The following is a 6,462-nucleotide window of genomic DNA, read 5'->3' on the forward strand; positions in this document are numbered from 1 at the left end:
ACAGACGGTATCCGTTGATGGTAGCACGTTTTTGACCTACAACATGAGACAGAACCAGCACCTTCCGTTAAGATACTCACTACATCATAACAATATTTATTTTGGCACAGTTGTAACGTTGTTCATCAAACCTTTTGTATCATGAGAGTGTTATTGTTGTACTGATCTACCCCCTGTTGTTAACGATATGCAGGAAAATGCTGGTATGTTTTTAGCTCGACTGAACGATTTACGTATAAGGCTATGGCTTGAAAGCCACACAGGGAATACGTCTATAATTATCTTTCTCTCCCAGACAGCTGTCTGAACTGATATTCTGTTATGTGAATGTCAGCAGCTGTAGAGATAACCAATGACTGAGGTTGTTAAACATTTGCATTGGTGACAAGTCGTTTGTTTCCGATATGTACGCTATTCCTCGGAGAAAAAGTTGCTCACACCATATCGTTATACGCCAATATCTCCATGGGTCATACATAAGAGAAGGTGAATGTGTGCGTGTGTGTGTGAAAAAAAAGAAAAAATAGAGAGGTAAAATATTGAAAATTCTGACGTCTGGAAGAAACAGTCGAAAATCGTACTGACAAAGAAATCAGGGATTGCTCTTTAGCGTGGAAATACAATGAAATTCTTTGAAGGTTGCTCATCTTAATGGGACCATTTGATATTTTTGAAAAGCGAATACACATCAGATTTGAACTGATTAACGCTGATAAATTCCCCTATGGCATACCCTTGTCTTTAATCCAGTAAGCATCGCTAAAAGTTTAAGAAATACAATATTTTGAGGTATCACAAAAGCTGAAATAAAATCTATACTGTCCTGTAGGGTATCGTACGTATGTTACGCAGAACTTCAATGTCCTGAAATATGAAAAGAAGCCAAGACTCAGGCACTTAAGATCACTCACTATATAGTCACGTATCAAATTTTTCATTGACATAAGTGTTTAAAATGATATATATATATATATATATATATATATACATATATAATACATAAATGATTAATACTTTCATCCCGTATGAATGGGGAGGCCCCCGAAAATTCGGATTTTGAATTAAAATCAAGGCAATTCGCATTTAATGCATTCCTCTGTTGTGACATATATAAATATATATATATATTTATATATACACATACATGTGTGTGTGTGTGTTGCTTTAAAAAGAAAGGAAAAGCACTGAGACATATTCAGATTTATTTTGGAGAGTGTATTCAAGTGCAGGAATTGTGGCAAATTGTTATTCAGAAATTGAATTTAGAAGAACTGGGAAATCTGAGTTTACTGATGTTATTCAGTATTTCAGGATGTGTAAAGAAGAAGAAAGATAAGATAGCGATCAACAGAGGAAAAGTTGGAATGCATTTGTTAAAGTGAAATATAAACAATGCCGAGGATGAGACGTGATTTTCTTTTTCTGTCTTGATTTTACCGTATCTGCAAGTTATTGTCACATTGTTGACGTTTTTTCCTCTTCATTGCTTCTACCACTTCCACATTACTTCCACATTATGATTAGGTTGTATTTTGTTGTATGAGAAAAAAAAAATTGCAATTTACTAGTACACGTCAGTCAGTTATTCAAGTGTGAATAAAACCTGAAACCTGAGGGCTGAATGCATAGGGGCGGGCGGGGGAGGGGTGCATGTTGGCGTGTTTGTGTGTGTGTGTGTGTGTGTGTGTGTGTGTGAGTGTAGTGTGTATTTTTGTGTGTGCATGTATATGTTTTCTTAACGTAATGAGTTGGGAGCATTATGATTGTATCAAATACAGCTTTTAGAAAATTAATAGTTGATTACGACTTTTTTTCTGTCCTGAAGATTATTCCGAATATCCGGACCCGAATGTCTGATAGATTTGTGTGTCACTAATAATTTGGGATTCGCAAGATGGACATTTCTACGTATACGAGTAAGGTACGAATGCACTATAGTGATAAACCTAAAAATCATATTGAAAGATGATGGAAGTCGATCGTGAATATAATTACACATAATGACTGCTACTTGAATAACATTCAAATTAGAAATCCTTAGTGTTTTAAGTTCTTGAAATAACGAATCAGTGTGAGCTAAAAAATTCAAATACGCAACTTTCTTTTGTAATCTAAATATAGAATTTATTTTGGTAGAACCACAATTTTCCACACAACATTGCAATAACTTATATATGGCAGTATTAAGGAATTTTATTAATGAAAATATCTTCCAATTTATTTCTATCCATGACACCAAATAACATTATCATTGGTATTAAACGAAGTGTAAATTCCTGGCAAACAAACACACATTTAAGTTACTGTTTGGTGAAATTCCAGGCTACGAATATTGTTTATTCATGGTTATCTTTCTGACGAGATAATACTCCCTGTGAAAATTCCTATTTCAGTGGAGTCATTTCTGCATAAAGACATTTTCACCATAATGCAGTGACCTTTGATCTGGCATCACCTTCAAACTCACACTTATCATTGCCATTTCATTAATTTATACTCTTTCCAACATGCATCACCACTTGATATTTCTAGCTGAAGCAGTGACTGGAAATAACTCGTTTGCAAATTACCTTTTAGCAAATGTTAAAGGGGCATTTCAGACGATTTTCATAACTTCACATCATGTTGTACATAAATTGACAGCTCCATGTATAGATTTGTGGAATTCATTGTGGTCATTGAGCAGAGAAACCAATTAACTGAAAATCTTGAAGAAATTACACTGAACAGTGTTGATGACATCAAAGAAATGTAGCAATGTAATCACTTACAATACTGCTTGCTCAACAAGTTCACCTATGAAAGAATGTATGCATGCCTTTTTCTTTTGTTCTGCTTCCTTGAGCCCCAACTAATGCATTCTTATGGTGAGACTGCCATGTCATCATCCTCGTTCATTGCAATATGTTGTAAATTTTGAAAACATTCTCCTTCCTCATCCCAATCACTATAAATTCTGCAACTCTTTACTCATTTTACGTAATTTGTAGTTGTGCAAATGTAAAAGTCTGAAAATCATGTGGATGTCCCCTTTGATGCTTGTCTATTAATGTAGGTTTTCCCGGCCAATATCGCACTTATGTCAGTCCAATTCCTTATTACTGCATTCAATTTAGCAAAATTTAGCGTAGATGACATATTCAGTATTTCAATTTTCTGATCTATTCATTCAAATTCATTTTGGAGCGTTCAAATTACCTTTAACCTCATTGTAATTAACACCTTTTCAACTGAAAATCGTAAGACAAGCACCATTTCGTTATTCGTTCATTCAATTTAGAATGATATACATGTATAATCACGTGATCACGTATATGCTGCGCTCCTTCATTCGAATTCATTTTTAGTCATCCAATTTAACATCTTCTGCAGTCAATTTAGCACACATGTTTATGCTTTGGCGATTTTTTGCTTCTTTCTTTATTTTTTTTAAATCACAGTTAGTGAGTATTGTTTTGTAAGCATCATTACATTTCAGGGAGATTTTACATTATTTTGGCAACATTTTTTTTTCAATGTGCTTATTGAGTCTCCCAGTCCGAAGATAGTGCATGTGGCCACAACTTATCTGGCCGTTGAGCGCTTTATTCCGAATGTGTCGGCCAGTTCTGAAGTCAAGGTTATGGTCCTCCAATGTTTCTATGATTCTTTCTGTCTTCTTGAGATATACGTCTGTATCTAACTTGTGCTGTCATGACTGTAAGAAGACCATCTGTAGTTAATCTGTAGTACCTGTATATGTAGGCCTATCATCACATGACATTGTGTGAAAGAAAAGAGGCGTTACAGAACAAGAAACTCGAATTACATAAGATCACAGATAAATATGATACTTTCACTGCTTAACACTCTATGAATAGAACAAAAGGTCACATAGAAATACACGTTTAAATGTTCTCACCTTTTAAAAAGAGAAATAACATATCGTAAATTTGAATGAAAATGTTTGGAATTTGACTGTCCATTCGCGAAATTGAATGACTCAAATACCCTTTTCGACGAGTGATGGCGAATTTCAATGAACGTAGAGTACCAGCCAATTTGAATGCCCTTTTCACGAATTCGAAAGCCAAATGTGTGAAGCCAATAGTGGCAAGGGGATAGACAGAAATAATCATTAAAAGAAATGAGAAAATGAAAATACCTCGTAAACTACCTGTCACATGAATTGACAGGAAACAGACAGAAATATGGTTTAATGTACCCCAAAATGGGACTTATATAAATAAAAAGGAAAAAAAAAAGGTAAAAGCTGTGGGCTAACGGAGAAAAAACCCCATAGAACTAAGAATAAAAAATAAAGAAGAGATTGAAAGTGCGAAGGAGAAAATCAAGGAGAAAAGGATACAAAGGAAAACGTTATTCATCTCGAGTTATAACAGCTGAAAATCAACAGCGTTAAATCATGGAATTTTAATCCATAAATTGTCTCATTATGGCCTACGGGGGAAGGCCTTGGAGTGGTTCAGGAGAACCGAAAAACAATATGTATCTCTAAACGAGAATAACTCAAGTTTTAGATTAATTAAATGTGGCGTCCCTCATGGTAGTATATTAGGTCCTTTTCTTTTTATTGTTTATATCAATGACTTCTGCCAATCATCTGACATATTCTCATTCATACTTTTTGCTGATGATTCAAATGATTTCTTTTCTCATCAAAACCCAATTACTCTCGTAGACACCGTCCACTCTGAATTGAAAAAAAAAATCATTCAGTGAATAAGATCTTCATAAAATCTTCAGAAAATTAAGTATATGCTTTTTAGTAAATCCTTAGAAATATTAAGCACAGATATTATTTCTGATGATACTCGATTAGAACTGTATCCCATATGAAATTTCTTGGTATCACACTGGATGATAAACTTTCGTGGAGGCCTCATATTATTAACATAAGTAAAATAATTCCATGTAATATTGGTATTATTAACAGACTTAAGTTTCACATTCCATAGTCTTCTTTGTTAACATTGTATTTTCTTTAATATTACCTTATCTAGATTACGGAAATTTAGCATGGGGCAGCGCCCATCAAATTTTATTAGGTAATTTATTTATTTATTCATGTTTTCTTTAAAAGCAGGGTTGTCCCGTTCAGAGCCCCAATGGCCTGCTTTGCAAGGGAGCCCTGCATCACATACAAAGGGTACAAAATCAAACACGAATTACAAATAATATCGGGTAACATATATACAAATAGAAAAACAAAAACAAATGAAAACATAATACGACATAATACAAGTGGTGGTCATATGAAACTAGATCAATGATCATGTTCAACTACAAAACAAATGCTCCTCCCGAATAGTTTGAATTCAATGTTTTCACGAAATCAGTGTTTTCATGATTATCCTACTAGGCGGTCTAATGCAGAGCTACCAAGTCTCACGCATTCTGAGTGAGACTCAAGCATTTAGGGGTCATCTCACGATCTCACGCATGGCATCCATTTTTCTCACGCATCGGGCAAAGTCTGCAACTTGGGCCTATAATGATGAGCATAGCCCAAAGGATTAAAGTGATAGTTGCAATTGAAGGTATATTTCCCTTTTGTCTTTCAAAATAAGTAAAAATAGTCACTTAAGTATGCACCTGATCGCACCATAAGAGCTAAAAATTGAAAAAGCTGATCCCTACCGTGGGAGGGGTAAAAAACCCCTCCCACCCTCGCTCGCGCGCACATTCGCGCGCCGAGATGCCGAGTCATGAAAATCTCACTCATAAAATTTTTTTGAACTTGACATCCCTGCTAATGAGTTTCATCTACCCCTTAAGAGAACCGTATTCGCTCAGAATAGATTTATATACACCGGCTCTAAATTTTGGAATTCATTAAGTCCTGAAGTAAAAAATTCTTCATCGTTATACTCTTTTAGGCCTAAGCCTAATTTGACATGTTTTTTGTTAAATTCTGGCTGAGATACTTATTTTCATTATCTGTATATAGGTTACAGCAAAAATAAGGTGAACAAAAATGAAATTCGGCCATTTATTTCCATAATCTTTCCACAGCTGCATGCAGTCACCAGCTGTTCGAATATACTTCCTCAATCCCCTCTTCCGTTTCTCTTGTTCAGCATGTAGGCATTCCCTCTTTCTTTCTTTCCTTTCTTCCTTTAATTTTGTTTTGTTTTTGCTCTATTCCTTTCAATCGTATCCCCCTCAGTTTAGTCATGTCATGATGTTGTGTCTCTGTTGTTTGTTTTATTTTGTCTTATTTTTGTATTATGTATTATGTACTTGTTATTATAATAAGTATTTTTGAAGATAGAGTGGTCCACAGTCTACAAGCAATGCTTTTTAGTGGACCTCTCAGTTCTCATTTTTTACCCTTCGAACATAACTCTGTAATTCCAGTATGTGTGCATATCTTTATTAGTTTGTTTATTACCATTGATTGTCATACTTTATGCTTATGATTGAATTTTCATTTACTTTGTGTTATGTTTTGTTTAAAGA

The sequence above is a fragment of the Diadema antillarum genome, unplaced genomic scaffold, assembly GCF_040938485.1.
Source record: "Diadema antillarum isolate AM-2024a unplaced genomic scaffold, OU_Dant_1.0 scf00000003, whole genome shotgun sequence".
Taxonomy (NCBI): domain Eukaryota; kingdom Metazoa; phylum Echinodermata; class Echinoidea; order Diadematoida; family Diadematidae; genus Diadema; species Diadema antillarum.